General features: G+C 49.8%; 1 protein-coding gene across 6 annotated transcripts in view; it reads right to left on the bottom strand.

Moving 5' to 3' along the window:
* PHF21A (PHD finger protein 21A) overlaps positions 1–25,699 on the bottom strand; it is a 193,377-nt gene that overhangs the window by 151,655 nt on the left and 16,023 nt on the right. The window contains exon 1 of one of the 6 annotated variants that reach the window (XM_075326480.1): positions 13,447–13,764. The exons of the other annotated variants lie outside the window; for them this stretch is intronic. The gene's annotated coding sequence lies outside the window, so the exon portion shown is untranslated. Of the gene's footprint in view, positions 1–13,446; positions 13,765–25,699 lie in introns of those variants that run through there. 6 annotated transcript variants of the gene reach the window in all.

Raw genomic sequence — 25,699 nt, 5'->3', positions numbered from 1 at the left:
GGTGCGGTGCAGAGCGCACACAGCCAGGCCCTGTCACACACAGAGATAAATCTGTGGCAGATCTGTGGTTGCAGTGAAATTGTGGACAATTAGTGCCAGGTTTGTGGCTGTGAACAAATGGAACAATATGTCCATGATTTCACTGCAACCACAGATCTGCCAAAGATTTCTCTCTGTGTGTGACAGGGCCTTAAGAGAACCTCTTTCTGGCCCTCATAGACTTACATGGAGTTGTGACTTCCCGATCGCCCAAAAAACACTGGAGCAATCTGACAAGTCACAAACTGCTGAAGACCGACTGGTTCAGCGCCGATAGATGAAGATGACGGCAGGCGAGTATGAAACTAAGTGCAAGGAACTTAGATTAGTGGCACCACTCCAGATCTGCAATAGAGAAACAAAATGCTGGAGAGGTACCTTAAGGCTAAGACCGCACTTTGTGTTTCAGCTGCTTTTTAGGTCCGTTTTGAACTGCACCTTTTTCATGCCAAAAGGCATGCGTTTTGAATTTCCAGCAAAGTCAATGGAAAATGGTGATTTTCAGACCGCACTTTGCGTTTCTAAACGCTGCGTTTAATTTGCATATTTTGTGGCAAAAACCATGCATTCAAAGAAGCAGCATGTCAATTGTTTTTGTCATTTTGGGTGCGTTTTGCTAACATTGAAGTCAATGACAAATGGCAAAAACCAAGATTCCTTCAAAATCCTGCTTTTTATGTGCAGAAAACATGCTTTTTGGACATCAAAATAATGATTTGATATGTCCCTTTACACACACACATAATCCGACAATTATATTTAAGAAAAATATGCATTTATTGCTATTTTAGCGATAAAATGTATATTACCGCTATAATTTTATGAAATATATCTATTTTCATTATTTTTCGCATTAATATAATTTGATCCTTTTTTCTCTTTTTTCATTCTGTTTGACTGTTTAAACTTTATTTAGCAGTGTCTTGATGTTCAAAACGCATCTGTCTAAACGCAGGTGAAAACGCATCTAAAACACGGTAAATACGCATGCGTTTTCAGCGCTAAAATTCTGAAAAAGGCAACCTTGGTCACATCAATTAAGCCCAAAACGTGCGTTTAGAACCGCACGTAGGAGAACGCAAAGTGCGTTCTTAGCCTAAGACTTTTTTGTTGCCCCACTGCTATTTTCTCATTTTCAGTATAAACTGAAGAAGAAGGGAATTTTGTTACTTACCGTAAATTCCTTTTCTTCTAGCTCCAATTGGGAGACCCAGACGATTGGGTGTATAGCTACTGCCTCCGGAGGCCACACAAAGTATTACACTTAAAAGTGTAAGGCCCCTCCCCTTCTGGCTATACACCCCCCGTGGGATCACGGGCTGATCAGTTTTAGTGCAAAAGCAAGAAGGAGGAAAGCCAATAACTGGTTAAACAAATTCAATCCGAAGGAACATCGGAGAACTGAAACCATTCAACATGAACAACATGTGTACCCGAACAAACCAAAAATCCCGAAGGAAACAGGGGCGGGTGCTGGGTCTCCCAATTGGAGCTAGAAGAAAAGGAATTTACGGTAAGTAACAAAATTCCCTTCTTCTTCGGCGCTCCATTGGGAGACCCAGACGATTGGGACGTCCAAAAGCTGTCCCTGGGTGGGTAAATGAATACCTCACGTTTGGACTGTAAAAACAGCCCTTCCCTACATGGAGGCAACCTCCGCCTGCAGGACTCATCTACTTAGGCTGGCATCCGCCTAAGCGTAGGCATGCACCTGAAAATGCTTGGTGAAGGTGTGCAGACTCGACCAGGTAGCCGCCTGGCACACCTGCTGAGCCGTAGCCTGGTGCCGTAATGCCCAGGACGCACCCACGGCTCTGGTAGAATGGGCCTTCAGCCCTGATGGAACCGGAAGCCCAGTAGAACGGTAGGCTTCAAGGATTGGTTCCTTGATCCATCGAGCCAGGGTGGATTTTGCAGCCTGCGACCCCTTGCGCTGACCAGTGACAAGGACAAAGAGTGCATCCGAGCGGCGCAGGGGCGCCGTGCGGGAATTTAGATTCTGGGTGCTCTACACCAGATCCAACAATGCAAAGCCATTACATATCGATGAAATGGATAAAAGGAAGGTAAGGAGATATCCTGATTGTGATAAAAAGGGGATACCACCTTAGGGAGAAACTCTGGGATCGGGCGCAGCACTACCTTATCTTGGTGAACACCAGGAAGGGAGCTTTGGATGACCGCGCTGCTAGTTCGGACACTCTCCGAAGAGACGTGACCGCTACCAGAAAGGCCACTTTCTGTGAAAATCGAGAAAGTGAAACATCCCTCAGAGGCTCGAAGGGCGGCTCCTGGAGAGCAATTAATACCCTGTTCAGATCCCATGGGTCTAACGGCCTCTTGTACGGAGGGACAATGTGATAACCCCCTGCAGGAACGTGCGTACCTGAGGAAGTCGTACTAGGCGCTTCTGAAAGAATACCGACAGCGCTGCGACTTGTCCTTTAAGGGAGCCGAGCGACAAACCTTTTCCCAATCCAGATGCAGGAAGGGAGGAAAAAGGAGACAATGCAAATGGCCAGGGAGACACTCCCTAAGCAGAGCACCAAGATAAGAATAACTTCCACGTCTTGTGGTAGATCTTGGCAGACGTCGGCTTCCTAGCCCGTCTCATGGTGGCAATGACGTCTTGAGATAATCCTGAAGACGCTAGGATCTCGGACTCGATGGCCACACAGTCAGGTTCAGGGCCGTAGAATTCAGTGGAAAAAACGGCCCTTGGGACAGTAAGTCTGGCCGGTCTGAGAGTGCCCACGGTTGGCCGACCGTGAGATGCCACAGATCCGGGAACCACGACCTCCTCGGCCAGTCTGGGACGACGAGGATGGCGCGGCGGCAATCGGAGCTGAGCTTGCGTAGCACTCTGGGCAACAGTGCCAGAGGTGGAAACACATAGGGTAGCTGGAACTGCGACCAATCCTGAACTAGGGCGCCTGCAGCCAGAGCTCTTTGCTCGTGAGACCGCGCCATGAAAATCGGGACCTAGTTGTTGTGCCGAGACGCCATTAGGTCGACGTCCGGCACCCCCCAGCGGCAACAGATTTCCTGACACCATTCTGGGTGCAGAGGCCATTCCCCTGCGTCCATGCCCTGGCGACTGAGGAAGTCTGCTTCCCAATTTTTTACGCCCGGGATGTGAACTGCGGATATGGTGGATGCTCTGTCTCCCACCCACATCAGAATCCGCCGGATTGCCTGGTAGGCTTGGCGATGCGTGTTCCGCCTTGGTGGGTGATGTATGCCACCGCTGTGGAATTGTCCGACTGAATTCGGATCTGTTTTCCTTCCAGCCACTGCTGGAAGGCTTGCAGGGCAAGATACACTGCCCAGATTTCCAGAACATTGATCTGAAGGATGGACTCCTCTGAAGAGAGTCCTTGACCGTCTGAGAAGGGAGACGTTCCTGTCTAGGGACGTCGACTCCCCAACCCATTGGCAAAGCATGTCCCATTGAAGTGGACGCAGATGAAACTGCGCGAAAGTGACTGCCTCTGCATGAGGCGTCTTAAGGGGTGTGACTGGCCTTGAAGGAGAGACTGCACCCCCGTCTGTAGTGAACGCTGCTTGTCCAGCGGAAGCTTCACTATCGCTGAGGGAGTGTGAAACTCCATGCCCAGATATGTCAGCGATTGGGTCGGTGCCCGATTTAACCTTGAAAAGTTGATGATCCACCCGAAACTCTGGAGAGTCTCCAGCGCCACGTTCAGGCTGTGTTGGCATGCCTCTTGAGAGGGTGCCTTGACAAGTGGATCGTCCCAGTAAGGATCACAGAGTGACCCTGAGAGTGCAGGACTGCTCCCACTGCTGCCCTGAACTTGGTGAAAACCCGTAGGGCTGTCGCCAGACCGAAGGGCAGGGCTACGAACTGAAGATGCTCGTTTTCAATAACGAAACGTAGCAAACGCTGGTGCTCTGGAGCAATCGGCACGTGGAGATAAGCATCCTGATGTCTATTGATGCTAGGAAATCTCCTTGAGACATTGAGGCAATGACGGAGCAGAGGGTTACATCCGGAACCGCCTGGCCTTCACGTGCTTGGTGAGCAGTTTTAGGTCCAGAACGGAACGGAAAGAGCCACCCTTTTTTGGCACCCCAATCAGATTGGAGGAAAAAAACGTGTCTTGTTCCTGAAGAGGAACAGGGATTACCACTCCTTCTGCCTGCAGAAGAGCATCGGCTCGGTGGTGGGGGGGGGGGGGGGGGAGTTCTGAAGAATCGAGCCGGAGGACGAGAACAGAGCTCTATCCTGTACGCGTGAGACACAATGTCTCTCACCCACCGGTCTGTGACCTGCGGCAGCTAAATGTCGCCAAGCGGGAGAGTCTGCCACCGACCGCGGATGCGGAGAGAGAGAGCTGAAAGTCATGAGGAGACCGCCTTGGTAGCGGTTCCTCCGGCTGCCTTCCTTGGGCGTGATTGAGCCCGGCCGGAATCTAAGCCCCTCTGAGCCTTTTGAGCCCTTTTGGACGAGGACAATTGGGACCTGCCCGAGCCTGGGAAGGACCGAAACCTCGACTGTCCCTCCAGGACAGCATTACTAGGGTAAGTCGCAATGCAGACATTGCGAGGTTAAGGACACCACCTGCGCAAGACCAGCTGAAATAGCTTAGAGTGCCCATACGGCTGCGAATGCCGGAGCAACCGACACGCTGATAGCTTCACAGACAGATTTCAACCAGAGGTCCATCTGTCTGTCAATGGCATCTTTAAGTGAAGTCCCATCTCCACTGCAACTATGGATCTAGCCGCAAGCCTGGAGATTGGGGGATCCACCTTTGGACCCTGGGTCCAGCGCTTTACCACGTCAGGGGGAAGGGATAACGTGTATCCTTAATACGTTTGGAGAAAACGCTTATCTGGTAAGCGTGGTGTTTCTGAACTGCGTCTCTGAAGTCAGCGTGGCCAGAAAAGTACTCAATATACGCATGAGATACTGAAAAGGGATTTCTCCTGCTGTGAAGCTGACTCCTCCACTGGGGGAGCTGAGGGAGAAATATCCAACATTCCATTGATGGACGCTATAAGATCATTCACTATGGCGTCACCATCCGGTGTATCCGGATTGAGAGCGGTGTCAGGACCAAAGCCCTGATCAGCTACGTCTGCCTCATCATACAGAGAGTCCTCCTGCTGGGACCCTGACCAGTGATGAAGCCGAGTGCCGCACCCAGCGAGCTAGCTTAGGCTGTCTGGGACTGTCGTCCGTGTCAGAGCCTTCACCCTGGAATGCCTGGGACCCCCCCGGAGCACTGATTATGTTCCAAATGAGGGTGGCCAGGGAGCATTAATCAAGATTGCCCATGGCCTGTCTGGACTGCAAAGTCTCTATCCCATGACAATCTATCAGCCGAAACTGCAACTCCGTCCCTGTCCCTGGACAGGGTTCACAGGTGGTTCCTTTGGCCACCTCTAGTAGAGACCCCGGCTGACCAAGTGCTACAGGGGAGCATTGCACACAATGGGGGTCAGTGGAACCTGCCGGTGGAACAGTATCACATGCAGTAAAAGCAGCATAGAAAGCCTGTGTTGCTTTTTTGCTGCTGTATTCTAACCATCTATGCAATGTATAGCATACAAGCATAAGTACAAATGACCACTTCAGCACATGCAATACAAGCAGCATAGAAAGCCTGTGCCTTGGCGCCCATGCTTTTTTGCTGCTGTTGTCCAGCCATCTAGGAGAATATAGCCAAGAGTAGCGACCGTACAGTGCAATGTATAGCATACAAGCATAAGTACAAATGAACACTTCAGCACATGCAATACAAGCAGCATAGAAAACCTGTGCCTTAGCACCCTTGCTTTTTTTGCTGCTGTTATCTCGCCATCTAGGAGGGCATATAGCCAAAAATAGCGACCGTACAGTGCAGTGTATAGCATACAAGCATAAAATACAAATGGACACTTCGGTATTTAGTGGGGTCAGCACTTCAGGTGCTGCTTACCGCCCGCCTATAACGCGGGTGTGTGGTCGCCAGAGCCCTGTGACTGGTTGCCCAGAGCATGTCTCCGTTCCCCAGCTCGGACTGCGTGCAGGAATGGCTGCCGGCGTCCTGTGAAGAGGGGCGGGCCGTGGGCGTGCCCCAGACAAGAGCGGGAAACTGGCGTCCCACTGTGTCCAGTGAAGTGGGCTGGAGAATGCAAAGCAGACTCCAGCCCTCGGCGCTGACTGTCTGTACAGCGTCCCGCCTCTCCCCTGACTGGCAGGGCTGGAGGCGGGAACGAAACGAAAACTAGGCCGCAAAGCCGGGGACTCGAGTAATAAGCGCGGCCGTCCATGTGCACGGCCAGCGCGGAAGTCCCCGGCGCACCACAAGTCCCAGCCGCGCCACAATGTAAAAAACACCCAGCAGCGGCCGGCGTGGCAGTTCCCAATACATAAAGTCACTCAGCAAAGCTGTAGTGAATAATAGCACGAGCGCTCCGCGCTGTTGCCCCCGGCGCACTAACACTCCCAGCAATGCTGGTGTGTGTGTGCGCGCTTGCCCGGGGACACAGAGTACCTGAATGTAGCAGGGCCTGTCCCTGACGATACTCAGCTCCATATCCAGCAGGTTCTCTGGGTCTGTGGATGGAGCCCGGTCTCAGTGCCTGGAGACCTGTAAGATCCCACTTCGCCCAGAGCCCTGAGGGGGGATGGGGAAGGAAAACAGCATGTGGGCTCCAGCCTCCGTACCCGCAATGGGTACCTCAACCTTAACAAACACCCGACAAAAGTGGGGTGAGAAGGGAGCATGCTGGGGGCCCTATATGGGCCCACTTTTCTTCCAACCGACATAGTCAGCAGCTGCTGCTGACTAAAAACAGTGGAGCTATGCGTGGATGTCTGACCTCCTTCGCACAAAGCTTGAAAAACTGATCAGCCCGTGATCCCACGGGGGGTGTATAGCCAGAAGGGGAGGGGCCTTACACTTTTTAGTGTAATGCTTTGTGTGGCCTCCGGAGGCAGTAGCTATACACCCAATCGTCTGGGTCTCCCAATAGAGCGCCGAAGAAACTTTTTTTTTTTTTTTTTTTAATTGACTATTAATGTATCATTTATAAAACTCCGACGTTCACACTCTGCCTTTCATTCCTGTAGATTTTAACTCCTTTGCAAAGCAGCCAATTTCCGGTTTGTTTTCTTTGCGTTTTTGTTTTTTCCTCCCCTTTTTTCTAGAGCCATAACTTTAAAGCTATGTGCCCACGGGGACAGTGTCCTGCAGATATATCCGCAGGTGCTCCCAGGAAACTGCACCACAACTTCTGTCTGTTTCCATGCTGCGGAATGTCCTGCGGATATGGTGCGGGCATTCTGCATTGAGGATACAGTACCATGGCTTCGGCACTGCATCCTCCATGCAGAACAAGTGCTGCAGTGATCGGGTATTCATATTTACCTCCATCATGCAGCACCTCGCTTTCCGGCGGCCGTGTCACTCTGTCAGCGTCTGCAGGAGAAGGTGGGAAGGCCTGAACTAGCTCCGGCTGTCACATGACCGGAGCTTGTGCAGGCCCCGCCCACCTCTTCCTTCCTGTACCTGGATTCACCGCGCTCCTGTACACCGGACGGAGAAAGTGACTCCGGTGAGGCAGGTAAGTATATGGGACCCTGCGGAGAAATCCGCAGGAATAATTGACATGCTGCTGATTTTTCCGCAGGGAAATCCGCATTATTTCCACTGCGGAAAAATCCGCAGTGTGGGCACAGCAGTTCCCGAATGCCATAGAAATGGCTGGGGAGTAGCTGTGCTGCAGATTTTTGAAAAATCAGCGGAATTTTTGCAAAAAATCCGCGGCAAATACCGCGCATTTTCCGCAGCGTGGGCACATAGCCTAAGGCTATGTGCGCACGTTGCGTTCAGTTACTTGCAGTTCTAAACGCATCCTCTGGCAGAAATGGTCTTTGTCAAATTTGGTTTTGACCGCAAAACCGCTATAAATACGCTTGCTTTTTTAGCGCGTTTTACATGCTTTTTCATTGGTTAAAGTCAGATACATTTTGAAGACAAATACAATGCTAAATAAAAAGTTTAAACATTCAAACACTATGGAAAAAAAGGGAAAAAAATGATAACAAATATGATTAAAATCATACCCAAAATGGCTTATTTTATTAAAATGATAACTGTGTGCTAATATTTATGTATAAAATAACGTTTATTTATTGATATTCATAAATTTAATTGTCAGACTATGTGTGTGTGTGTGTGTGTGTGTAAAGGGACATATCATGCCCTTAATATAATGTCAAAAACGCAGGCATTTAATTTGTCTAAAAAGCATGTTTTCTGCATCAAACAAGCATGTAAAACGCTAGAAATTTGATTAAGGATGCGTTTTGAAACTTCTCATTGACTTTAAAGGGAACCTGTCATCAGAAATTTAGCTTGAAACCAAAAAGTTTCCCCCTCTGCAGCTCGTGGGCTGCATTCTAGCAAGGTTCCTGTACTTTTTGTGGCCCCTTTTAAACCAAATTAAATACTTTATAAACTTGTACCTTTTGCTATGTAAATTTTGTAAATCGTCCATGGGGGCGGGCTCTCTGCTGACCGTTGCTGTTCCTCCAGCACATTGACACCGTCCCCCCCACGCTCCATTTCATCCATCAGGACGCCGCCCACTGCGCCCGAGGTGCCGCCCACGCCAGGACTGCTGGTGACGTGTGTCACAAGCACGAGATTATGGGCGGCGCTGTGACTGCATCGCAAGTGCCTTCCCATAATCTCGTGGACGCGCTTTCCCCCACTGCCTCCAGCGTTCTGCGCAAGCGCTCGCCGGCCAAATGACCTGACGTCACCGCCTTCCCATCTTATCCTGCAGCAGGGCAAGATGGGAAAGAGGTGACGTCGGGTCATCTGGCCAGCAAGCGCTTGCGCAGAACGCTGGAAGAGGGGAAAGTGCGGTCGCGAGGTTATGGGCGGCACTTGCTGATGACACTCACAGCGCCGCCCATAACCTCGTGCCTGCACAAAACGTCACCAGCGGTCACACGTGCACAGTCCCGCTACAGTAGCACAGCGCATGTGCGGGACCACGGGCGCCGTCCTGAGATATGAAATTCAGCGTTGGGGGGCGGCGTCAATGTGCTGGAGGAACAGCAACGGTCAGCAGAGAGCCCGCCCCCATGAACGATTTACAAAATTTACATTGCAAAAGGTACAAGTTTTTAAAGGTATTTAATTTGGTTTAAGGCTATGTGCCCACGCTACAGGATTTACCGCGGATTTTGCCGCGGATTTGCCGAAAATCTGCAGCAGCAGCACTTCCAAGCCATTTCAATGGCATTTTGGAAATGCTGTGCCCATGCTGCGGATTTTTCCGCGGCGGATTTGCCGCGGATTTTGATCCGGAAAAATCTGCAGCATGTCAATGGTTTGGTGCAGATTTGGTGCGGATTTTTGGCTTTGAATGGGGAAAATAAAAAAAAAAAAATCCGCATCAAAATCCGCGGCAAATCCGCGGGTGCGGATTTGCCGCGAAAGTCGCGGATTTTCAGGCAAAAAAATCCGCAGGGACATTCTAGCGTGGGCACATAGCCTAAAAGGGGCCACAAAAAGTACAGGAAGCTTGCTAGAATGCAGCCCAGGGGCTGCAGAGGGGGAAACTTTTAGGTTTAAAGAAAAATTTCTGATGACAGGTTCCCTTTAATGTTAGCAAAACGCTGCCAAAATGGCAAAAACAATTGACATGTTGCTTCTGTAAACACAGAGATTTTGACAAATTTTCTGCAACTGAAACGCAGCGTTTTTAACAGAATTGTGCGCATAAGAAATCCTATTTCCCATAGAATTTGCTTGAAAACCAAAACGCATGCATTTTGGCATTAAAATGCTGCAGTTCAAAACGCTACGGAAACGCATGAAAAAAAACCACAAAGTGCGCACATGGCCTTATTGTTCTGTCCACAAACATACGAGAGCTTGTTTTTTTTCAGAGATGAGTTGTACTTTAGAATAGCACCATCCATTGTACTACATACTGTACTGAGAAAACAGGAGGGGAACAAAAAAAATCCAAATGCCAGGAAATTGAAAAAAAAAAATTAAAACAATTGCAATTGACTTTTTTGTGAGTTGTTTTTATGGTGTACACAATGATGTAAAATGAGCTGGCTATAGGATTCTCCCCACACTAACAAGTCAGATTAATTTTATTTATACTTTGACAGGTTGGACTTTTTGAACACAACGATACCATGTTTGGTTATTTAAATTAGTTTTTATATATGTGTCCATTCGAACTTTTTAGGTTTTGGTTTTTTTTTCATATTTAAAAAAAACAAACATTTTTTTTTACTTTTCACTGTATTTATTAGTCTCCATAGGGTCCTTGAACCTGTGATCATCGACCGCTTGTGCTATAGACAGCAATACCAGAGGATTGCTGTACATAGTAAAAATTATGACCTTCTTTGAAGCTACAGGCAGGGATTCAAGGGAGCTTCGTAGTGACAAGAATGTAGGTCTTCAATAGACCCCCAGAGTCATAACCCACTGGCGCCTCCACAATCACAACATGGGTGCATCAATGGCCACATAGAATGACGCAACCTTATATTGACACGCTGTTAATGCAGTTTTCAGAGTCTGACAGCGACATTTAGAAAGGGTAACATCGCGGGTGGTGGTGGGCGCCACATGCGATTGTTAGTGTCAGGTTCTGGCTCTAAAACGCAGGCATTATGGCGTAAGCTCACCCGCTACCGACATGAGGCGTACATCGGTAAGGTTTAAAAGGACAGAGTCTGATCTGCAAATTGGATGTGAATAAGACCAGCTTTGAGACTCCTGGTCCAGAAACAACGACCCGTGTTTTGCGGACGTGTATGGCTCCATAACACTCTATAGGACAGGACAGTGTGCTATTCGAGAGAAAAATAAAAAAAAAAAAACAGCACTAGGAAGTGTCACACGGATGTGTGAATGGAGCCTCAATCTAACTTTCCCACTGTGGACAAGCACAACATTGTGGAAACTTCCTGCAAAATACAAATCCGGAAATAAACTCAAATTAAATATTTCTGAACTCTAGCTAACCAAAAAATGAGCAAAAAAAATCCCACAAAAAAAGCCCTGTCTGCTCCGAGCAGGTGTCAGAAAATGAGCAAATCAGGGAAGCTGTAATGTTTTTTATGCACATCAAATTAATGTGACATCTGTTCAGAGTTGTCTCAACATTCACAACATTATTATTCCTATGTTTTATCTGAATTCTATTAGTCCTGCTTACAAAAAAAGGAGGACTGAAGGAAAGACTATATCTGACACCTGCGGCAACAGTCCCCTATGGGTCCCAGGTTATCAAAACAGCAATAACAAGTGGCATCTATCGCTGTCAGAGCTGCATTGGGGCTGGATAAAACTGATCAAAAAGCAGATTTTATGGTCACATGGTGCCTACATATGGAACCATATTACAAATCAGACAGCGCATGCCTTCTTCTGAAGTCAGGAGGCTACAAAGTCCCACTTCTATGCGTGCCTTATGGCGCTGCTCCATGTGGTGCATATATAGAGGTAGGCCTCACACTCACTGCGGTGTGATAACCCCAAGTATGGATTCACATAACTGCGAGAACTGACAATCAACTGGAATGGGCCAGGGAGAAAATCTGGAGAGCACACCAGACTAATCAGGTCTCTCCCTAAAGTCCCTAACACAGCTACTCAGACTCTCCAAAACACGGCAGTAATTCAGAGTAAGGCTACTTTCACACTTGCGTTGAACGGTATCCGTTGCATTGCGTTGTGTAACGGATGCAACGGATGTGTTGCATATAGTGACACAACGGATGCAACGGATGCTGCAAAACAACGCAATTCGTTTTGATTTTTTTTTTTTTTTTTTCCCGGTTTTACCAGCGGCAGACTATAGTGAACGATCAGCTGATCGTTCCCTGCAGCCGGCCGCTGGGTGATCAGCTGATTGCTCCCAGTAGCCGGCCGCCGGGTGATCAGCTGATCGCTCCCGCCCGCCGGGTGATCAGCTGATCGCTCCCGGCTGCCGGGTGATCAGCTGATCGCTCCCGGCTGCCGGGTGATCAGCTGATCGCTCCCGGCCGCCGGGTGATCAGCTGATCGCTCCCTGCAGCCGGCCGCCGGGTGATCAGCTGATCGCTGTCACTTGCCGGCGCCCGGGCATGCCGGCGGGCGGGCGCTCAGCTGAGCGCTGTGACTTGCCGGCGGCCGGGCATGCTGGTGGCCGGTCATTCAGCTGAGCGCTGTCGCTTGCCGACGGCCGGGCGCTCAGCTGAACGTTCGGCCACCGCGAGCCAAAATAAAGTTTGATTTAAAAAAAAAAAAAAAAAAAAAAAAAGAGCATGCGCAGTGAAATCCAGAGGATTCCGCTGCTCAAAATAACGTTACATGCTGCGTTCCTCCCGCTGGGCGGAAGCAACGGAGCGTCGCCCAGCGGAAGCAACGCAGCTCCTTTTGGTACAATCCGTCAACCATACAAGTCTATGGGAAACAGCGGAATCCGTTAACGGATTCCGCTGTTTCCCAAAAGGGCGGATTGTAACGGAAGGAAAATAACGCAAGTGTGAAAGTATAAAACATAAATGGCCGCAGTGGTGCAGCCAGACTCACATTCATGTCTGCCGTGAGTTACAGATTCCCTTTAGGCCTCCTTCACACGTTAGTTTTTAAACACATATGTGAAAAATGGGTACTGCTGTCATCGGTGATTCGGATCAGTGCGTCATTACTGGGTCAGCCATGTCAGTCATCAGGGTTCTCACAGATGGCTTCTCAGTGTTAAACACGTACAACACACGGACTGTACACTGATGCCATCCGTGTGCTCTGTGGACCCCATACATTTCATTTGGCCTTTGTCATACTTTTTGGAGAAAAGAAAAAAAAATGGACATGTGAGCAGCCCCATAAATTCTATTGGGTACGTGTAGTACCCGTGAAAATAAATGAATACCTCATATACACACGGACGTGTGAAGGGGGCCTTAACAGCAGATGTGTACGGTGCATGTGAATCCAGGACTGATTAGAAAAACGTACTGTTAGGAAGCAACACCGGTCACTTAAAATAAAATAAAAACAAAAACAATGGAAAATCCAAGGAGTTGAAAAAGTTATTATGGGTGAACCTGTTCAGAGCTAAAGTACCCTACTTAAGCTAAAGGCATAAAGACAAAATATCCAACAAAACTATCTGAGTTAATGCAATGCTCAGTGCCATCAGACTACAGTGAAAGTAGTAATCTCAGGGTCCCAAGCAGCCATCTGTTGACAGGGAAGTAACTCAATATCAAATATAAGACACACAAAAGACACAGTAACACCCAGCAGATTTTCCTAACAGGCCCCAACATTTCACAGAGTAACAAATGCTATAAATTAACCCGGCGGTGCTGTTGTTTCTCCACTAGCAGCACGCCTGGTACAATGCAAGATAAAGAGGACGTACCTTTAATCCTGGAAGTTGCACTGACAGGACTCTGGTCCACTAACTGCTAAGAGCACAGCACCTTTAGCACTATCTGTGTGTTTCAGTGATGGTCCTGCAGGCCACAGCCTGAGTCCCAAGAACAGAATATCCCATAGCAGCACATGACATCAGGCCCATCTTTTCTTTCATTTGCCCCTTTTCAAGGCTGGACTAATTTAAGACCTCAAACACATCGTACAAAAGCGGGCAGGCACTTAGTAGTCACAATGAGAAGCCGACCAACATATAACATACATCAGAAGGAGCCCATTCCCATCAGTGAACCTGGGAGAGCAGAATGTTTACACAGGCAGAAAACTCCTGACGTTTCACTCTACACTTAGAGCACAGCCATCAAGTTTGTCTGTGCACAGAAATGCTGGCAAAAGGTTGGTGGAGAAGCAACCTATCCGGTTCAGACATGGCATGAACACCCTTCCAACTCTCGCAAGCAAATGGCTATTCACGGCTTATGTCGGAAGCAGAGGAAACAAGACTGCGCTGCATGCAGCAAACTTCTCTTACTAAGGCTTTACAGCAATCGTGACAAAATGCATTTTATATATAAGCACAGAGAGGCTGGAGGGATAAAACAATGAAGGCCGGTGATATATGGGTGATGCTTTTTACCTGGAGCTGCACAGAGGGAAAGCCCCTGGATGATGCATTACACATGTCACCTGTCCCCTACTCAACAAGTATAGGTTTCCTGCAACTTCCCCGATGTCTCACACAGCCACGTACCGATCATTCCTCCATATCCAGCAATGTTGGCCAGCTTAGATTAGCTGCAGGGGTACACCGCTCTGTGCTAGCTGCGACATGACACGCGCTCATATTCCCCATTTTTGCTATATTACAGTATGTAAGTTCTATTAAATCTGTCAGGTTTTGTGCAAAGCATGTGCAGGAATAGTCCCTTCACTGCTCATTGTATTTTATAAGGCCGGCAGTACCCATGGGGGGTGAGGAGGAGGAGGGGGACAACCCTGCACAGCACCAGGCCTTGTACACCCATACATAGCATATCTGCTGCAGTTAATAACATTTTCCAATATTTCATTCACCTACAAATAAGTAACAAAACGCAGCATATATACATCAAAATGCACAGCGGTTTTGCTCCGGAGGTTCCGCAGGGGACAAGGACCGTGGTCCTATTTCCTAGCAGAATCTGTCGTGACGTACTGTATTAGGCCTCCGACACACATCCGTGCCGCCGGTACGTGTTTGCCATTTTTTGCACGTACCGGCGGCACGGAGACACGTTCAGCAATGCTACCCTATTGTAGCAGGCACACACACGTAAAACCACGCAGAAGGTGTTTGTACGTGTGTGCGTTTTTCTACACGCTGACATGTCCACGTTTTCTTCGGCAGCACGGGTGTCACACGGCCCGCACCCGTACCACGCGGGTGTAGTGTGGATGCGGTCCCGTGTGACACGCGCCGGAGAAAACACACGTGTCAGTGAAAAAAAAAACATTTACTCACCTTTTCCAGCCCTCCTGTCTCTGCCGCTGCTGCCACTTGCTGCCGACCGCCGCTCATTATTCTCATTTAATATTCACTTCACTGCGGCTGGCAGCAGCGGGGAGACGGCAGGGCTGGAGACCGAAGATCAGCACCACGGACAGCAGCGCGGACCACGTGAGTATGCAAATTACCGGTTCTACGTGTGCTATTGCGGATGGCACACGGAGAACACATGTGGACCGCACGTACCCGAGACACGTACTTACCACACGCAACACGCAGGGTAAATACGTGTCTCGCGGCACGTGGGTGTTTTTAACGGAAGTGTGTTTCAGGCCTTAAACAGGTAAGAGTATGTGCAGACGTTAACGGCGCGGTTCACCCATATTCATTATTGGTCACATCTATATTATATTGAGAAACAATGTTTCTCAAATACCTTGTGTTGCCAATAGTGCCTGTGAGTGGCGCTATTGTGCTCCACTCACCACCTTCGCGTGACCCCGGGCTCCATGATCTGGTGAGGTCACGTCAAGGACCCAGTCTTCCTGAGTGACTGGGCAGTGTGTGGCGTTTGCAGAGCACTGTAAGGCTACTTTCACATTTGCGTTGGACGGATTCCGTCGCATTGCGTTGTGTGACGGATGCAAGGATGCTACGGATCGTACAAAACATGCTCTCACATGCCGGCGGCCGGGCGCTCAGCTGAACATTCGGCCACCAAGAGACAAAATAAAGTTTGATTAAAAAAAAAAAAAAAAGAGCATGCGCAGTGAAATCCTACAGATTGCGCTGCTCAAAAAACCATTACATGCTGCGTTTCTTCCGCCCGACACAGCGTCAAAATAACGAAGATGCGTCGTCCAGCGGATGCAACGCTGACACTTGCGTTACAGTGCGTCGTCCATACAAGTCTATGGAGAATAGCGCAGTGCGTTAACGGACTGCGCTATTCTCCATAGTGACGGACTCCGCTGAACGCAAGTGTGAAAGTAGCCTAAGCAGGAGCGATGCTGGGCTGTGATGAATGGTGAAACTCCGCCCACAGCCCAGTGACTCGCGGAGACTGGAGCCGGTGATGTCAGGTGAACAGGAAGGTGATATGTGACATCACCGGATCCCCGAGGTCACGGAGCCTGGGGAGGAAGGGGGGGTTTCAGGCGATGGGGAAGAGGTCCGCAGCAGCGCCACTCAGACACTATTGGCAACACAAGGTATTTGAGAGTAAGGCTGGTTTCACACTACGTTTATTTAACATCCGTCCATAACGTTTTTTTAGCGGAAAAACGGATCCAGTGCAAATGCGTTTTCACTTCAATGCATTTGCAATGGACTCGCGTTAACATGCGTTCACCTGCGTTTGCGTGCGTTATAGTGAGGATCCAGCGACTTGCAGTTTTTTAACATCTTTCAAAAACGCTACTTGTAGCGTTTTTGAGCTGCGTCCAAATACTGCATGTCACCGGATCCTGACTAAACAGCACGCAAACGCAGGTGAACGCTGGCGTGCTGATAGACAGGATCCTGCTTGCTCTACTGAGCATGCACAGAACCAGTCTCGCGTGATCTGTCTGTCTCTCCTCCTCCCTCCCTCACCCTCTCTCTCTATCTCTGTCTTTCCCCCTTCCTCCCCTCCCTCTCTCCCACCTGAGAGCTGCGGACACTCGTAACCAAGGTAAATATCGGGTAACCACTTCTCTTAGTTACCCGATGTTTACGTTGGTTACGTGTGCAGACAGCCCTGCTGCTAGCAGCTGCAGACACTCGTAACCAAGATAAATATCGGGTATCCAAGCCCGATGTTTACCTTGGTTATCAGCGTCTGCAGCTGTCAGAAGCCGGCTCCCAGTCTAGTTCCCCTCACTCCCGATCACATGACTCCAATGCCCGCCCCTAAACATCCAGTGACAGGATCCTGCAAAATAACAGATGCGTTTGCATGCGTTTTTTGCTGTAAAAGCAGGATCCGCTTTTGCAGCAAAAAAACGTTCCTGACGCATGTTAAATAAACGTAGTGTGAAACCAGCCTAGCATTGTTTCTCAACATGATATCGATGTGACCAATTGTGAATATGGGTGAACCGTTTCTTTCAGTATTTGGTGCAGGAATTTCTGCATCTCTTGGCAGGAAAAACAGAGGCAAAAACACGTTTTTTGGTGCAGATTTTCTCCACTCTTAGGCTATGTTCACACATTACTTTTTTTCTGCTTTTTTCTGCATCCAAAACCTGTTCTCTAGACAGTAAAAAAAAAAGCAAGTTTTGCTGCACTTTTGGTGTAGAATATATGCGTCATCTGTCTAAGCACATGTTTAATAAAGTTAGTTTAATTCACCAAAATGCAGCTGTTGCATTTTTGCACTCATTGCTTTGTGTGGTGAAAAAATGGACATGCTCCAGTCATTAAAAATACATTAAAAAATACTGCAATTTCAGTCAGGAAAAAAAAAAAAGCTGCAAAACTCAAAGTGTGAAGAGACTTAAGGCCGCTTTACACGCTGCGATATCGGTACCGATATTACTAGCGTGGGTACCCGCCCCCGTCTGTTGTGCGACACGGGCAAATCGCTGCCCGTGCCGCACAACATCGCCCAGACCCGTCACACTACTTACCTGTCCGGCGACGTCGCTGTGACCGGCGAACCGCCTCCTTTCTAAGGGGGTGGTTCGTTTAGCGTCACAGCTGCGTCACTGAACCGCGCCCAATAGAAGCGGAGGGGCGGAGATGAGCGGGACGTAACATCCCGCCCACCTCCTTCCTTCCGCAGAGCGGTTGGGAGGCAGGTAAGGAGAGGTTCCTCGTTCCTGCGGTGTCACACGGAGCGATGTGTGCTGCCGCAGGAACGAGGAACAACTTTGTTACTGCTGCAGTAACGATTTTTGAGAATGGACCCCCATGTCACCGATGAGCGATTTTGCGACGATGCAAAATCGCTCATAGGCGTCACACGCAACGGCATCGCTAATGCGGCCGGATGTGCGTCACCAATTCCGTGACCCCAACGAGTTCGCATTAGCGATGTCGTAGCGTGTAAAGCCCCCCTTTAGTATGGGTGAACTCTGCAGCAAAAATGCTGAAAGAATTGAAATTCTGCAGATTTAAATCTGAACCATATCTGCAAAGAGAAAATACTCGTGTGCACAACACTTCAGGATTCTCATTCACTTTGCTGACAACAGGAAACTTCAGGTTTTGTTACAAATCTCCAAAGAAAATGGCGAAGCGTGCACACAGCCTAATATCTTGAAGGACTGAAATTATACAGAGACGCAACTATGGCTACTTTCACACTTGCGTTTTTTCCTTCAGTCGCAATCCGCCATTTTGGAAAACAGCGGAATCCATTAATGGATTCCGCTGCTTCCCATAGACTTGTATGGATGACGGATTGCGACTGATGGACCTGCATTGCTTCCGCTGGCCGACGCTGCGTTGCTTCCGCCAGGCGGAAGGAACGCAGCAATGTAACGTTTTTTCGTGCGTTAAAATGACGCAGAGCGGCGGATTCCGTCAGCGTCCGTTGTTTTTATAATGGATGCCAATGGTGACGGATTTCGTTAACGCATCAGTCATTACACAACTGCGCATGCCCAGATGTTTAAAGTCAAGAAAAAAAAAAAAACTATAACGGATTCCGTGGTTTTGTACGATCCGTTGCATCCGTTGTGCCACTATATGCAACACATCCGTTGCATCCATCACACAACGCAATGCAACGGATGCCGTTCAACGCAAGTGTGAAACTAGCCTAACAGAGTTTTACCAAGTGTTATGGGACTGTACAGACTCCATGTAGTGTCAGGCCTAAAGAATACTGCACTTTTTCGGATTTACGATGACTTTGTAAGCAGGTGTCAGGATCCACCTTTACAATGCCACAACACAACATATTTTATAGCCATTATTTTTTTGCTTCTTATTAATGGCACTTACCGATGAAACAACAACAAAAAAAAAAAAAAATCACATGTAATCACACCAAAACCAACCTTACAATAAACTTAGAATTATACGGTGTTATTTTTCATACTCCATTGTTTGGAATGGTAGAATGACAATTTTCTAGTCTGTTGATGCGTACTTTTCGTGTAAAGGAGGAGAAAAAAAAAAACAAAAAACACACACACACACACTTGGACAAATGGAGAAATCTAGACCTAAACACAGCGCCGTCTTTTCTGCAGACTGACGCCGCCAGATGTTCTGTATAAATCCCTGAAAAACCATCAGACGGAAATGGTGAAAACGCAATGTAAGGCTATGTGTCCACGGTAGAGTGTACCTGCGGATTTTTCTGCATGAAAATCCGCGACTTTCGCGGCAAATCCGCACCCGCGGATTTACCGGGGATTTTTTTTTTTTTTTACCCATTCTATACCCAAAATCCGCACCAAAATCCGCAAGAATAATTGACATGCTGCAGATTTTTCCGGATCAAAATCCGCCGCGGAAAAATCCGCAGCATGGACACAGCATTTCCAAAGAAGGGAATTTTGTTACTTACCGTAAATTCCTTTTCTTCTAGCTCCAATTGGGAGACCCAGACGATTGGGTGTATAGCTACTGCCTCCGGAGGCCACACAAAGCATTACACTAAAAAGTGTAAGGCCCCTCCCCTTCTGGCTATACACCCCCCGTGGGATCACGGGCTGCTCAGTTTTAGTGCTAAAGCAAGAAGGAGGAAAGCCAATAACTGGTTTAAACAAATTCAATCCGAAGTAACATCGGAGAACTGAAACCGTTCAACATGAACAACATGTGTACCCGAAAAAAACAAAAATCCCGAAGGAAACAGGGCGGGTGCTGGGTCTCCCAATTGGAGCTAGAAGAAAAGGAATTTACGGTAAGTAACAAAATTCCCTTCTTCTTCGGCGCTCCATTGGGAGACCCAGACGATTGGGACGTCCAAAAGCAGTCCCTGGGTGGGTAAAATAATACCTCAAGTTAGAGCTGCAACACAGCCCTCCCCTACGAGGAGGCAACCGCCGCCTGCAGGACTCTTCTACCTAGGCTGGCGTCCGCCGAAGCATAGGTATGCACCTGATAATGTTTGGTGAAAGTGTGCAGACTCGACCAGGTAGCTGCCTGGCACACCTGTTGAGCCGTAGCCTGGTGTCGTAATGCCCAGGACGCACCCACGGCTCTGGTAGAATGGGCCTTCAGCCCTGATGGAACCGGAAGCCCAGCAGAACGGTAGGCTTCAAGAATTGGTTCCTTGATCCATCGAGCCAGGGTGGATTTGGAAGCCTGCGATCCTTTGCGCTTACCAGCGACAAGGACAAAGAGTGCATCCGAGCGGCGCAGGGGCGCCGTGCGGGAAATGTAGATTCTGAGTGCTCTCACGAGATCCAACAAATGCAAATCCTTTTCATACCGATGAATTGGATGAGGACAAAAGGAAGGTAAGGAGATATCCTGATTGAGATGAAAAGAGGATACCACCTTAGGGAGAAACTCCTGAATCGGGCGCAGCACTACCTTGTCCTGGTGAAAAACCAGGAAGGGAGCTTTGCATGACAGCGCTGCCAGCTCGGATACCCTCCGAAGAGACGTGACCGCTACCAGAAAGGCCACTTTCTGTGAGAGTCGAGAAAGTGAAACATCCCTCAGAGGCTCGAAGGGCGGCTTCTGGAGAGCAACTAGTACCCTGTTCAGATCCCATGGATATAACGGCCGTTTGTACGGAGGGACGATGTGACAAACCCCCTGCAGGAACGTGCGTACCTGAGGAAGTCGTGCTAGACGCTTTTGAAAAAATACCGATAGCGCTGAGACTTGCCCTTTAAGGGAGCCGAGCGATAAGCCTTTTTCCAAACCAGATTGCAGGAAGGAAAGAAAAGTAGGCAATGCAAATGGCCAGGGTGACACTCCCTGTGCCGAGCACCAGGATAAGAAAATCTTCCACGTTCTGTGGTAGATCTTAGCAGACGTGGGCTTCCTAGCCTGTCTCATGGTGGCCACGACCCCTTGAGATAATCCTGAAGATGCTAGTATCCAGGACTCAATGGTCACACAGTCAGGTTCAGGGCCGTAGAATTCAGATGGAAAAACGGCCCTTGTGACAGTAAGTCTGGCCGGTCTGGTAGCGCCCACGGTTGGCCGACCGTGAGATGCCACAGATCCGGATACCACGACCTCCTCGGCCAGTCTGGGGCGACGAGCAGGACGCGGCGGCAATCGGACCTGATCTTGCGTAGCACTCTGGGCAAGAGTGCCAGAGGGGGAAACACATAGGGCAGCTGGAACTGCGACCAATCTTGCACTAAGGCGTCTGCCGCCAGAGCTCTGTGATCGCGAGACCGTGCCATGAAAGTTGGGACCTTGTTGTTGTGCCGGGACGCCATTAGGTCGACGTCCGGCCTTCCCCAGCGGCGACAGATTTCCTGAAACACGTCCGGGTGAAGGGACCATTCCCCTGCGTCCATACCCTGGCGACTGAGGAAGTCCGCTTCCCAGTTTTCTACGCCGGGGATGTGAACTGCGGATATGGTGGAGGCCGTGGCTTCCACCCACATCAGAATCCGCCGGACTTCCTGGAAGGCTTGCCGACTGCGTGTCCTGCCTTGGTGGTTGATGTATGCCACCGCTGTGGAGTTGTCCGACTGAATTCGGATCTGCTTTCCTTCCAGCCACTGCTGGAAGGCTTGTAGGGCAAGATACACTGCCCTGATTTCCAGAACATTGATCTGAAGGGTGGACTCCTGCTGAGTCCACGTACCCTGAGCCCTGTGGTGGAGAAAAACTGCTCCCCACCCTGACAGACTCGCGTCTGTCGTGACCACCGCCCAGGATGGGGGTAGGAAGGACCTTCCTTGTGATAATGAGGTGGGAAGAAGCCACCATTGAAGAGAGTCCTTGGCCGTCTGGGAAAGGGAGACTTTCCTGTCTAAGGACGTCGACTTCCCGTCCCATTGGCGGAGAATGTCCCATTGAAGTGGGCGCAGATGAAACTGCGCAAACGGGACTGCCTCCATTGCTGCCACCATCTTCCCCAGGAAGTGCATGAGGCGTCTTAAGGGGTGCGACTGGCCTTGAAGGAGAGAGTGCACCCCTGTCTGTAGTGAACGCTGCTTGTCCATCGGAAGCTTCACTATCGCTGAGAGAGTATGAAACTCCATGCCAAGATATGTTAGTGATTGGGTCGGTGACAGATTTGACTTTGAAAAGTTGATGATCCACCCGAAAGTCTGGAGAGTCTCCAGCGCAACGTTCAGGCTGTGTTGACATGCCTCTTGAGAGGGTGCCTTGACAAGTAGATCGTCCAAGTAAGGGATCACCGAGTGTCCCTGAGAGTGCAAGACTGCTACCACTGCTGCCATGACCTTGGTGAAAACCCGTGGGGCTGTCGCCAGACCAAATGGCAGGGCTACGAACTGAAGGTGTTCGTCTCCTATAACGAAGCGTAGAAAACGCTGGTGCTCTGGCGCAATCGGCACGTGGAGATAAGCATCCTTGATGTCTATTGATGCTAGGAAATCTCCTTGAGACATCGAGGCAATGACGGAGCGGAGAGATTCCATCCGGAACCGCCTGGTTTTCACGTGCTTGTTGAGCAGTTTTAGGTCCAGAACAGGACGGAAAGAGCCGTCCTTTTTTGGCACCACAAACAGATTGGAGTAAAAACCTTGACCTCGTTCCTGAAGAGGAACAGGGATCACCACTCCTTCTGCCCTTAGAGAGCACACCGCTTGCAGAAGAGCATCGGCTCGGTCGGGATGTGGGGAAGTTCTGAAGAACCGAGGCGGAGGACGAGAACTGAACTCTATCCGGTACCCGTGAGACAAAATGTCTGTTACCCACCGGTCTTTGACCTGTGGCCGCCAAATGCCGCAAAAGCGGGAGAGCCTGCCACCGACCGAGGATGCGGAGAGAGGAGGCCGAAAGTCATGAGGCAGCCGGCTTGGAAGCGGTTCCTCCGGCTGCTTTCTTTGGGCGTGAGTGAGTCCGCCAGGAATCTGAGCTCCTCTGCTCCTTCTGAGTCCTTTTGGACGAGGAGAATTGGGCCCTGCCCGAACCTCGAAAGGACCGAAACCTCGACTGTCCCCTCCACTGTTGAGGTTTGCTTGATCTGGGCTGGGGTAAGGAAGAGTCCTTACCCTTGGACTGTTTAATGATTTCAGCCAATTGCTCACCAAACAGTCTGTCTTGAGATAATGGCAAACTGGTTAAGCATTTTTTGGAAGCAGAATCTGCTTTCCATTCCTTTAACCATAAGGCTCTGCGTAAAACCACAGAGTTGGCGGACGCCATTGACGTACGGCTGGTAGAGTCCAAGACCGCATTGATAGCGTAAGTCGCAAACGCAGACATTTGCGAGGTCAAGGACGCCACTTGCGGCACTGATGGACGTATGACAGAGTCCACCTGCGCCAGACCAGCTGAAATAGCTTGGAGTGCCCACACGGCTGCGAATGCTGGAGCAAACGACGCGCCGATAGCTTCATAGACAGATTTCAACCAAAGGTCCATCTGTCTGTCATTGGCATCTTTAAGTGAAGCCCCATCTTCCACTGCAACTATGGATCTAGCCGCAAGCCTGGAGATTGGGGGGTCCACCTTTGGACACTGGGTCCAGCGTTTGACCACGTCAGGGGGAAAGGGATAACGTGTATCCTTAAGACGTTTGGAGAAACGCTTATCTGGATAAGCATGGTGTTTCTGGACTGCCTCTCTGAAGTCAGCGTGGTCCAGAAAAGTACTCAATTTACGTTTGGGATACCTGAAATGGAATTTCTCCTGCTGTGCTGCTGCCTCCTCCGCTGGAGGAGAAATATCCAACAGTCTATTGATGGCCGCTATAAGGTCATTCACCATGGCGTCACCATCAGGGGTATCCAGGTTGAGAGCAGTCTCAGGATTAGACTCCTGATCACCTAGCTCTGTCTCATCATACAGAGAATCCTCTCGCTGAGACCCTGACCAGCGTGATGACGCCGAGGGTCTCTCCCAGCGAGCTCGCTTAGGCTGCCTGGGACTGTCGTCCGAGTCAGAGCCTTCAGCCTGTGATGCCTGGGACCCCCTTGGAGCACGGATTAGTTCCAACTGAGGGGGACCGGGGAACATTGAATCAGCAGTGCCCATGGTCTGAGTGACCGGCCTGGACTGCAAGGTTTCTAGAATTTTTGTCATAGTCACAGACATCTTATCAGCAAAAACTGCAAACTCTGTCCCCGTCACCGGGGCAGGGTTCACAGGCGTCTCTGCCTGGGCCACTACTAGCATAGACTCCGGCTGACGAAGTGGCACAGGGACCGAACATTGCACACAATGGGGGTCAGTGGAACCTGCCGGTAGATCAGGCCCACATGCGGTACAGGCAGCATAGAAAGCCTGTGCCTTGGCACCCTTGCTTTTTGCGGATGACATGCTGTTGTCTCCTCAGAGCAATATAGGGGTATAAGCCAAGAAGCGACCGTACAGTGCAAAATATAGGTACAGACAAAAGTACACAAAACAACACTGTGGCACTAGTGGGGTCAGCACCTAGGTGCTGCTTACCGCCCGCTTAACAGCGGGTGTGTGGTCGCCAGAATCCCGTCTGGGTCTCCCAGGGCTATGTCCGTTCTCCAGCTCAGACTGCGTGCAGGAATGGCTGCCGGCGTCCTGTGAAGAGGGGCGGGCCGTGGGCGTGCTGCAGACAAAGAGCGGGAAACTGGCGTCCCACTGTGCCCAGTGAGAGGGCTGGAGTATGTAAATAAGACTCCAGCCCTCGGCGCTGACTATTGTACAGCGTCTCTCCCCTTCCCTGACTGACAGGGCTGGGGGCGGGAACGAAACGTAACTAGGCCGCAGAAGCCGGGGACTAGATTTATAAGCGCTGCCGTCATAAAAGCACGGTCGGCGCGAAGTCCCCGGCGCACCACAAGTCTCAGCCGCGCCGCAGTCTCCGGGGGCGGCCGGCGCGGTAGTTCCCCACACATAAACTCACTCAGCTAAGCTGCAGTGAGTATAACCCAAGCGCGCAGCGCTACTGTCCCCGGCGCACTAGAACACCCAGCAACGCTGGAGTGTGTCTGTGCCTGTCTGTACGGGGACACAGAGTACCTGAATGTTGCAGGGCCTTGTCCCTGACGGTACCCAGCTCCGTATCCAGCAGGATCTCCGGGTCTGTGGATGGAGCCCGGCCTCAGAGCCTGGAGGCCGGTAAGATCCCACTTCGCCAGAGCCCTCAGGGGGATGGGGAAGGAAAACAGCATGTGGGCTCCAGCCTCCGTACCCGCAATGGGTACCTCAACCTTAACAAACACCGCCAACAAGAGTGGGGTGAGAAGGGAGCATGCTTGGGGCCCTTTAGCATGGGCCCTCTTTTCTTCCATCCGATATAGTCAGCAGCTACTGCTGACTAAACAGTGGAGCTATGCGTGGATGTCTGACCTCCTTCGCACAAAGCTTGAAAACTGAGCAGCCCGTGATCCCACGGGGGGTGTATAGCCAGAAGGGGAGGGGCCTTACACTTTTTAGTGTAATGCTTTGTGTGGCCTCCGGAGGCAGTAGCTATACACCCAATCGTCTGGGTCTCCCAATGGAGCGCCGAAGAAATGCCATTGAAATGGCTTGGAAGTGCCGCTGCTGCAGATTTTCGGCTAATCCGCGGCAAATCCGCGGCAAAATCCGCGGTAAATCCGCAGCGTGGGCACATAGCCTAAATGGTACCTTAAAAATGCCACTGCATGTAAAAATAAAATAATTAAAAAAAGCCAACTTTTTCTACTTCGTGTGAAAAAAGAAAAAAAAAAAAAAGAATGATATTCTCGAG

This window comes from Anomaloglossus baeobatrachus, chromosome 10 (genome assembly GCF_048569485.1).
Source record: "Anomaloglossus baeobatrachus isolate aAnoBae1 chromosome 10, aAnoBae1.hap1, whole genome shotgun sequence".
NCBI classification, from domain to species: Eukaryota; Metazoa; Chordata; class Amphibia; order Anura; family Aromobatidae; genus Anomaloglossus; species Anomaloglossus baeobatrachus.
This window is presented reverse-complemented; position numbering and strand designations above follow the sequence as displayed.